This window comes from Vidua chalybeata, chromosome Z (genome assembly GCF_026979565.1).
Source record: "Vidua chalybeata isolate OUT-0048 chromosome Z, bVidCha1 merged haplotype, whole genome shotgun sequence".
NCBI classification, from domain to species: domain Eukaryota; kingdom Metazoa; phylum Chordata; class Aves; order Passeriformes; family Viduidae; genus Vidua; species Vidua chalybeata.
The window spans coordinates 43845145-43855418 of NC_071570.1; positions in this window are offsets into that span (position 1 = coordinate 43845145).

A 10274-nucleotide genomic window follows, 5' to 3' on the forward strand; every position below is an offset into this window, starting at 1 on the left:
ATATTAGTTCAGTAATACAGAAGTTGAACTTTAAGCATATGTCTAAGTGCATTTTTTGAATTGTGCTTTTTGGATACCTTAGTGAATCTGAATGTAATAGGCTGTAAGGCATGGTTGCATCACAAGCTGCTAAAGAGCAAATCTGACTGTCCCAATTTACTGTTAATAAGAATCTATCTATTTTTCCATAACAGATTTGAGTCTGCCCTTCTGCTCTGGATAAGAGCTTTAACTGTATTTTCATTTCATTTCTAGACTCAAAATGACAGGTAAGAGTTTTTTAAGTACCATCTAATACTGAGACAACAACAGAGAGAAGGCCCTAGAATGACAGAAATGCCATTAGTACTTGAGGAAATTGTAGGTTATGTCCAAACTGCTTCTATTCTGAGAAGAAAACATTAATTATATGGTAATATTTACCTTTTCATGTCTCACCAGGTACAGGATCTTGACCTTACTCAGCCATATTTAAAAACCTAAGGATTTTACAGAGTAAAATATAATATACATCTTTTATTCCATATTAATGAGAGAAATACCTTTAGAATACTATTCGATAAAATTCTATCCTTTTTGATATGTTCTTAAGTGTGAATTTTGGGAGGGAATTTTTGAACAGGCTCAGTTCTGAACAAAGTGCTCAACCAGCAGGTAGGCAAAACTTGGCTTTGTCATTAATGAAATGGGAAGCAATGCATTGTGCAGACTAAAAACTGAATATTGCACCAGCAAGGTGTCGTTGCCAGTGTGCTTAGCCTCCATATTCCTGAGGTTGTTTGTATTTGATTTTGGCTTTTTTGTTTGTTTGGGGTTTTTTTTTGGGTTTTTTTTTTCTTTTTTTTTTGGTTTGGTTTTTTTTTGTTTTGGTTTTATGATTTTTTAAATTTATTTAAATACAGAACTACACATGTTCTCTTCATAATATGCCCAGTGAATGGACTTAGTTCTCATACACATGTATCGATGCAGGATTAGGGGTGATTCTGCTAATTTCAGCACAATACTAATGGAAGCACATCATGAGAAGGAATTGCAGCAAACAAATGGTAAACAGGCTGTCAGCCTGTGTCTATGAGCAGGGGATAAAGCTCACTGACTTATTCAGACCTCTGTGGTCCTACATATCTCAGAACTCACGTGAAATTGATCATCTTTATGAAAAGTTAAACCATGCCATTGCACATTTTTAAGTGCTGTGTGTTACTATAAGACACCAGAAAGCAAGACACCAGCCCCTGCTATTGTCAAGGTAAAAAGGCCAAGTTTATTTTCTGACTTTAGTATTTCTAGTTTTCTAAAAGTGACAATGGATTGGAGGGTGAAAGTGCCACCTCTCCAATGACACTGGACAAACTAGTAGTCAATCAAATTTTTCCTCTTTTATGAAGGAATGCAAAACAATAAGTTATTTACAGAAAGTGTGTGAGAAAGTTTGCTACAAGAATGTAAACTCAGAAGGCTTTAGAAAATCTTAAAAAAATCAAAGCAACAGCTGTGGAACTACAGCATAGAGGCTTGTGTCAAATCACATAGGACACCAGATAACAAAACAGTGAAGCTGTATGTTATTGTTCTGGTTTGCAAGCAAAACCAGTGAGAGACTCCAAGTCAGAAATACAATTTATTGGGAAAAAGGAAAAGAAACAAAATGCATGCAATAACTCAAAAGAAAGACCACTGACAAAGTCAGAATACAACCTGACACCCCTTTGGCCAGTGTGTTGGTATCTGTCTAAATTGGAGTGACTGCAGTCCTCCTGGAATGGCAGATGTGGTTTCTGTTGGAGCAGTGATCCTGTAGAAAAGATGTAGCTGTCCAGTGGAAACCCCAGCTGCACCCTCTTGGAAACCTGTGGGAAGGCTGCCTGCCTGTCCAAAATCCCAGAATATATCTAGGTGGGAATGCTTAGCTGCTCCCCCCTGGGCAGAGTATCTCACAATGAGCTGATGTCATTCTGAGTCATGTGGTGGGTCCTTGATCACCTGTTAAACAGAATTGGCTCCTGGAGGGAGTTATTTCTGAGTCATGTGGCAAGACATTGATGGGCCCATTAACAGGAGATAAGGAAAACTGCCCAGAAGACAACTGCTACACAGATGGTAATAGAAAAACATCCTGCTTCTCAATCTCAGTTATAAACTTCAGCTTGTATCCTGAAGATCCTGTCAGTTTCAAATTTTTGTCAGTCAAAATAAAAACATTCAAAGCATTCTTCTTTGAATTGGAATAGTAGGATTCTTGCAGACTTTTTAATTGCTGACTAAGAAAATATTAACATTGCTCAGTAAGTCTGAACTCTCACCGGTTAAGGCTAGGATTTTCTTCTTGCTGCATGTCTGATCACAGAAGAGTTCAATTCAATAAACTCTCTGAAAAAGTCAGAAAACCTATTGTGATTCTACTTTTTACTGGAGCCCCATAAATTAGTCTTAATTTAAATGTAATTAATTTAAAACTGGAGACTCCAAGGAGGGAGAAAGAGCATAAGGCTTTTTGAATGAATCAGGAAGGTGACATTTTCTTTCTCCAGTCCTGAAACAAAATTTTGGTCCATTATACTCTTTGAGATGTAACTTTGAGAGGATAGAGGTGTACAGTGGAGATCCTGTCTGTAGGATGCTATCAAAAATATTCAGTACTCAGTTAGAATATTATCATTTTACTGTATTAGGAAAATGGCTTTCTAAACATTTAGTTTACATACTGCTTTATATCTGTGGTAGTACATTTATGCCATAATGAAAGTTAAATGGATATTCTTTTTATATTGAAGCATGGAGGTTTTGCCCTATTTAATACTTGTTGGACTTCATTCTGATGTCAGATCACCTGTGCATGAAGAACTGTATGAATAGACAATTTAATGCAAGCAAGACACCTGTCACACATTTACATCGTTACCAGCCTGAGCCAGAATCATGCTAGTAATTTGCAGCTGAAATGTTCCATATCCAGCATCCAAGCCCCAAAAAAATCCAAACATCCAAATCCAAAAATTCTCAAAAAATGTTCTTTAAAATACCTATGATGGTACTGTTCTGTCTGTGTGGAGGTGTGGATGAGGTGTGCAATGATGGCATGGTAGTAGTCAAAACTGTAGAATTTATTTCAGGCTTTTGAGTAAGTTTTGTGTTACCCAAAGGAGAAATATAAAGCCAAATACAATCCTTCCTGTAGAGACTGTACCATCATAATACATGATGAGCTATTACAATCACCTGTCATTTCACTCCAGGAGAGTTATGGCTCCCATAGTGAGGATGTAAGACTACAGATGGAGAACTGCCTGCAACAAATCTCTTACAAGGCTGCTGCTGTAAATCTCTTGGAGAAGAGTCATTGTCTAGAAAAAATTATGCTATGGGGCCTTGCCATTTGTTTTCTTGGGGAAGATGGGAAGAGGGGCTATAGGAAGAGGTACTGTTCCATTCTACACTCTTTTATGTTATGCTAGGAATCACTCATCAAGGAAGGTTCAGCTGTTTCTAGGAGAAAGAAAAAAAAAGACATGGCTATATTCAAAGTTTAATAGATTGGCTTTCTGCATAGTATTTTGTATGAGAGAGGAGTAGAAATCCCTCTCCAGAGGCTGATTTTTTTAGTTTAGATATAGTAATTTCCAGCTAATGATAGATTGGCACAGGTCTGGACTATTGGTTGTGCTGAATATTTGCAGTGGGCTCAGAAGTGGCATTCAACTCAGGTGCAGACTTAAGACCAAAGAGTGCTTTACCATGGACACAAACACTCATTCATATACTCAGTGTAGGTGAGTAGACACTGACAGAGCTTAAAATACTGCTTTATATCCTCTGTGTGAATCCTTGAAAGTAGTCTTTTGAGACTTTCAGATTGATTTAAACCAGAAAGGTGGATAGAGATATGGGACTGTCAGGGGGTCTGCCTAATTCAGCTCCATTCTGCAGCTGACAGTGTATATATGGCCAATACAGCTGGCAGTGACAGCTAACAAAAGAAGATAATAGGGCCTTCATGTTGAATTTCACTGGATTTTTTTCCTTCTGGGGTGGCTTCTAAAGGTCCCAGCCTCAATGCTTGATTCTTTGATGTCACTCATATTTACCTTTAAAATTAGGGTAATAAACATTTGAAAAGCAATTCCTTTTAATACAATGGCCCCACCACTTCAGTTACAAAAAGAAGTACATAAATGTACATTGAGATCTATTTGAAATTGACAATCTCAGCTTGCATGTTTCCTCCACATATAGACATGCTTATCTTTAACTTCATAACAAGTACTTTGCTTAGTGAAAGCCTGTCAGTGATGAAAAGGATGTTTGAAAAATGGTGTTATGTTAATTTTTCTGGCTTACAGAAAATATGGTGACTTTCAGAAGTTCTACATATTCATCAGCTCCTGTTAATATTGAGTTTCTTCTGGAAAAAAGAAGTGCATTGCTTATTTAAGAAAATAACTGCAGGTGGTAGAGCTTATGTGACCTTGTGGGCCTAGATGGAGGATTTCCATCCTTGTTGGTCCTAGAGAACAGGATGGTATTGTGAATGGTGTATTTTCTCCAGTGAATATAGGTTCCATCTGCTGAGCAGTATCATCTGTCAGGCTGCCCATGTCCTTTGAACCAGGCATATGTTAGCTGATGCAGTCTCATACTACTAGCTCTGGGGTCTAAGGCCACAAATAAATTGGATGGGAGGAAAAATCCCTGCCCATCTGCAATAACCACTGTAGTATAAACCCCAAAGAAACTACATTGGCTGACAATATTCTTAAGAAGAGTAAGTTCTAATAACTCCTTTGAGCATTTTTTCTTGTCAGCACTTTATCTTTGATTAACAGGTCTTTGATTATCTAGAGGCTATGGCTCACCTGGAGAATTTAGAGAGGTACAGTTCTGATTAAGTTCAGAAAGTATACTCAGAAAGTATTTTATAGGAACACAATCAGCCATTGTGATTTTTAGGTTTATTTTGTTTCATTTTGGTTACATCTTTTTCCTTTGATAAAATATCCTCCTAAATACTGTCATAATATCCACCAAGTAAGTTGTTTTGTAGCACGTAGGATTTGTCAGCAGGAATTCAATTTCCCTGCCTTTCCCAAAACTATTTATTCAACAGTATTCCAGGATGTTCTTGTTGCTCTTTGCTTCTACTTGACACCATTTTAACTCCAGCTTCTTGTCACCTGCACCAATTTTTCCTGTTATTAATGTTTTTGTTGACAGTTGGTATAAGTTCCTAAGTGGGACAATACTTCCAAAATAAAAGCAGAAACAGTCTGCTTGTAGGTATTAGTCTGACCAGCCAGACATATTGCTGTTTCGCTTGAAGATACATCACTCTTGAGCAAGTGACACTGAGAAATAGCTCTTTTGCTGTGGTGTCTTCACAGCTGTGGCAGACAAGCAGAAGTGTTTACTGTCTGCTGCAGGACTAATGAACATGTGATTAATGACACAAAACCGAGACATTGGGGTGAAGGGACACTGGCAACAGGCTTAGGAGATGGAGGAATGTGAAAAGAGTGCTAATAATTGACTGAAGAGGATTTTGTTATTTTCCTGTCACTGTTCTTGTTATCTCTCTGACCTTGTTCCAGAAACCTAACCAAGTCAGCTAGCTAGGCATAGACCACAGAGTCCCTGACAGACCCTGGGTACAGAAGTGCAGTTTTATCAATTTTCATGGCACTGGAAAAATTCTGGGGCAGGATGCAGTGTCTGGTACAGACACTTTTGTAGCTATTTCTGGTTTTGGAGGTTTTTCTGGAGGTATTGTGGAAGAGTGAGAAGCGTGTCACTTTGAAATTCAAAAGATTTCATGAAACAGTTTTCAAGCTGAAAGATCAAAAAAATTTGAATGTGGAAAACCATTTTTTAGCAGTGCTGTGGGAACATTGTACATTTTAGAGAGGTGTCATCTATCCACCAAATCTGTTGACATGGATGCTTGCAATAGCTTATTACCAGAAATCCTCCTGTTTTAGAGGTAGATGAGGAAATCTCTCCCCTCTTGAGTCAGATCCTCGATAGGTAGGGTCCAGCACACATCCATATTCCAGAAGTTTAGTTGACTGAGTTAAGTTTAGCTGCCTGAGCCCAAGGTCAGCTACTTCCTTAGTGAGAACTGTTGTAGAGAAGGCCAGAGGTGAGGGCCTGCCCCTTGTCTCCCTTGGCCGATGCTCTGCCCAACCTGATCATTGTTTCTGTCCCTGATCCTGACTAAGACTTGCCTTTCTGTGTCTCAGCTCCTTGTTGGTGAAGTCCTCACTCACAGGAGTCCTGGCTACAAGCCCACCTCCCTTACTGTGTCCTAATGTGCTGTGCATTTGAGATAACTGGAGGGTATAGCCAGTCTGTGCTTGCAAATAAAGGAAACAGTGAAAGGCAGGAAGATTTATGAGTAGATAGAGAAAACACAAGTTCTCAGAAAATTTACATTAGAAATTGTACTTTGCATAACAAAACCTCACCGGTGATAAACAGTGCCATGCCACAAAGACAGATTTCAGTAGCTGTTTGTTCTGCAGTAGGAAAAAAAAATTATTTCATAGTTTTTCTTCTAAAAAGATAAACCCCCATGCTTTTTTAGTTAATCATCTAATTACTGAGATAATGCAAATGCTGGAAGTAGTGCACTCTGTTCAGTTGTTTTTCAAATTAATGCCTCATTCCTGGAACAGTTAGTTCTGTTTGGATTAATGACCAAGGACAGACTCTAGTATAAATCAGAGTTTGTCCTTCAGATATCAAAATTAATTTCTGACAGATTTAGGGAAAGATTTCTGCATTGCGAAGAAGTTTCAGTTTCAAGGAACTTGCATTTTTCAATGAGGAACTGCGTAGTAAAAATATTTCTTAAAACAAGAGAACTCAATTGCAATAAAGTGATGGTAAACTAATAGCTTCAGGTAGGATTGAGAGACCTGTCCTTTTTTCAGGTGTTATCCTATCACATTTGCCAAACAGGTCAACCTCAGAGACTTTCCTGAAATAAACGTCTTCCTATTGTAAAGTTTTCTTTCATCAGAGACATCAGAGACAATTCCATAAAAGTTTTCTTTCATCAGAGACAATTCCACAAAATGTCCAAAGGACATATTCTGCTGCTTAGCACTAGTGGCAGGGTACAGGGAAGAGGGGGATTTGTTCCACCTCTCTAATGAGTGGTTCTACCTTTATTGGGGGGTTAGGCTAACTTATGAAAGAATTAAGAGAACTGATTTCATTTTATCCTTCTTTGGAGCAAGTCTTCTGTGGTAGTGGATTTGGGATGTATTTTCCTGTGAAATTTCTTGGAGAAATAGATAATCTCCATCTCAGCTAGTGAGCTTGCAGAAGGAACCATGCTTTGTTTGTAGTGCAGATCCATTCTATTGTGAGGAGGGTTTGATCTGTAAGTCATCATGGAGGTCATTAAGCAAGTTTCAAAAAGTGTGTAACACATTGGTAAAGATGAGGTAGATGAGCTACCCTCACTATAAGTAGAGAAGGTACTGGCTTCTGCTGTTCTTGTATTTTCTTTTCTTACATCTTACTGAATATCTCTTGCAGCATTTCTTCCTCCCTGTGAGTTTCTGGATGGGCATGAACTATCAATCATTAGCACTATTTCATTAGGGTTATGGTTGGCTTTTTTTGTTACCATGTCTGTTTCTATCTGTTCTAGTGTGCTTCCTCTGGAGTAGGAAGGTTGTACCCAATCCTGAATTGTGGCCTAGTGACTCTTACACCATGTGAGAGTCTACAAATGTTTTAACTGTGGTACTGATTTTCAAGCCATCAAATTGTCAAGTTAATTGTCTGTGTCAGGGACAAAGGGTTTTCAAGTCATTAGAACAAGGAGGATGAAGATGGCAAGCCTGGATTCTGTTATAGTCTGCCCTTGCTAAGATTTTAATGATTAATTGCAGACTTTATTAATTAGTAACACATCCTTTAAAACAGCATGGCTTTTTGCCTGTTTGTTATTTCAACTGTAGTTTTCTATGCATTTGCCACCCCTTTTACAAAAGCTTGAAGATCAATTTCACTGTAGGTAAGCACCAAGAAATGTGGCAGCTAGCAATGTGGCAGGAGTTTATACCTATGTAGCTTAGGAATGCTTCCAGGGCAGATATGTAGAAGGTAATATTTTAACCCGTATGATTTTGCTCTGAAATCACATTTCTAAACACCACACAATTTGCTATTTCCCTTTGTAACAGCCGGCACAGCAGCCTTTACCCTAAATCCTTCTCCTCCTAGAAGTTGTGCACAAGACACAAGACAATGAAAATAAGACGAGAAGATTTTGGGCAGAGATGAGTACATACATTTTCACTGGATGATGATTTTCACTGGTTCAGATGATGTCCTGTTTGTTTATGGCTCAGTTCAGAGCCATCTGACATTTTAGGAAATTGCAAAATGTCATTAAATCACTGTGGCTGACACACTTTAAAGATGGAGAGTGCTGATTGTTCTCCAGTAAGCCAAAGGACTGTGAAAGAACATCAGTGTCTGCTGCCTTTCTCTCTTCCCATACCGTGCTTCTGTGCAGCCAATAGCTGAATCTGCTCATTGAGTTCTCTGAAGATAAAATCCAGAGGCAGCAGCAGTTCCAGCGTGATGAATGAACTGGGTTTGTACATACTGGCTTGGTCATCCTTCTCATGCACTGCTGCGCTGCACACACTCATCCTCTTTTATGCTCTGAGCATGCAGATAGAGTGCCTGGGTGAACCACGGGTGCCAGAGGAGTTAAGGCACTGCCCACCCGCCAGCAGCTGTGTGAAGCACGCCTTTCTCAGCCGGTTTGTAAACTGCAGGTTCAGTTTCGTCGTCGGTAGGTGGCAGAATTTGCGCTGTCAAACCATGCCGGTTTGTTGGTTTTTTTTGGTTTTATTCTTTTGTTTGTTTTTTTAATGCTTGCAAACTTTTTAAGCTCTGTTCCTGTAAATATGTATCTAAGTCCTGATAGAGGGAGCTGTGCGAAGGAAGAAGCAGGACACACTCTCAGGGACTCTGCCCTGTAGCTGATGGATCACTTGCATTTATGCTGGATTCAAGACATGAGCAAATTTGACACACTCTCCTGTTAATGCAGTCTTTCAGGGCTTTTATTTTCCAGTCTCAAAGGAGGTTCAAGTGTGATTCCAGGGGGGTTTTGTATTTGCTGAATAATATTTGCTCTTTTTACCAATAGGAATCTGCCTCTGAGATGTGTCATTTAGGGTTTTTGGTTAACACTAGTGGAAATCAAAGCTCAGACTACATCACAAGGGATCATAAGGGATATATTTTTTGAGCTAAGCCAAAACACTTGGAAAATTCATTTTTGGTGAACTTTTTAAACTGTAACCTGTTTCTGTCAATGTGCTTTAGGTTGGTTTGAATCTTTAGGTCACAAAAAGAGAGAATATTTGAATAATGTTTCTTATTCCAAGCACCCTTCTAAGAAATGAAAAATGTCCCGGGAATATGTTAACAAGACTGTGATTTTACAGAGAAAATTTAAACTTAGAGAACTGCAGAATATGAAGCAGCTCCAGATCAAATCAGTTTCTAGTCTGACAAATTAATGTTTAAGTATCTTCTGTGTTTGACCATAGCACAGGTCAGAATAAGGACCAAGTGGTGAGAGCAAGATCTCTGGCATAAGACTGCTGTTTCTTGTTTTGGTAGATGTGGAAATACTGAAATGTCTGAAGGACAGGGCAAATAACTTCTCTGCACTAGTGCTTTCATGCAGCATAGAGAAAAACACACTCCTGCCACTCCTGCCAATCTATAATAGGCATTTGTTGTCCTACATACTTTGGAGACAGAGTCTTGCTTAATTCTCCAATCAGAATGAAACAGGAAGGAGCACAGTTCACCTATTCACTGAAGTTTCTGCTTGTCCACAAGGAAGTATAACATTCCAATACATGGATCTATATAATATTCCAGTATACAGATGTATGAAGGAATGTCTGTTTCCCCTTGCAATTTTTTTTTTCCAAATATGCAGACATCACATTAGTAGCAGCATTTGAGGAGAGATCGCTGGTATGAAAACTCTTTTCAAATATTCACAGAGGTGAATAAGTTTTTAAGACTTTGAAACAAAATCCTTGGATTCTGGAAGGGAAATCAACTGGAACAAAAAGTTATGGTATTACCTAGCATAATTTTTTATTTTTATTACACCGTCTTCATAATCCTCTGATATCAGAGGATATCCTCTGATATCAGAAGATATGTTCCCAGATGTCAGTGTCTTCAGACTTGAAACCTGATTCCAACTCAGTGTCTTGAGCACA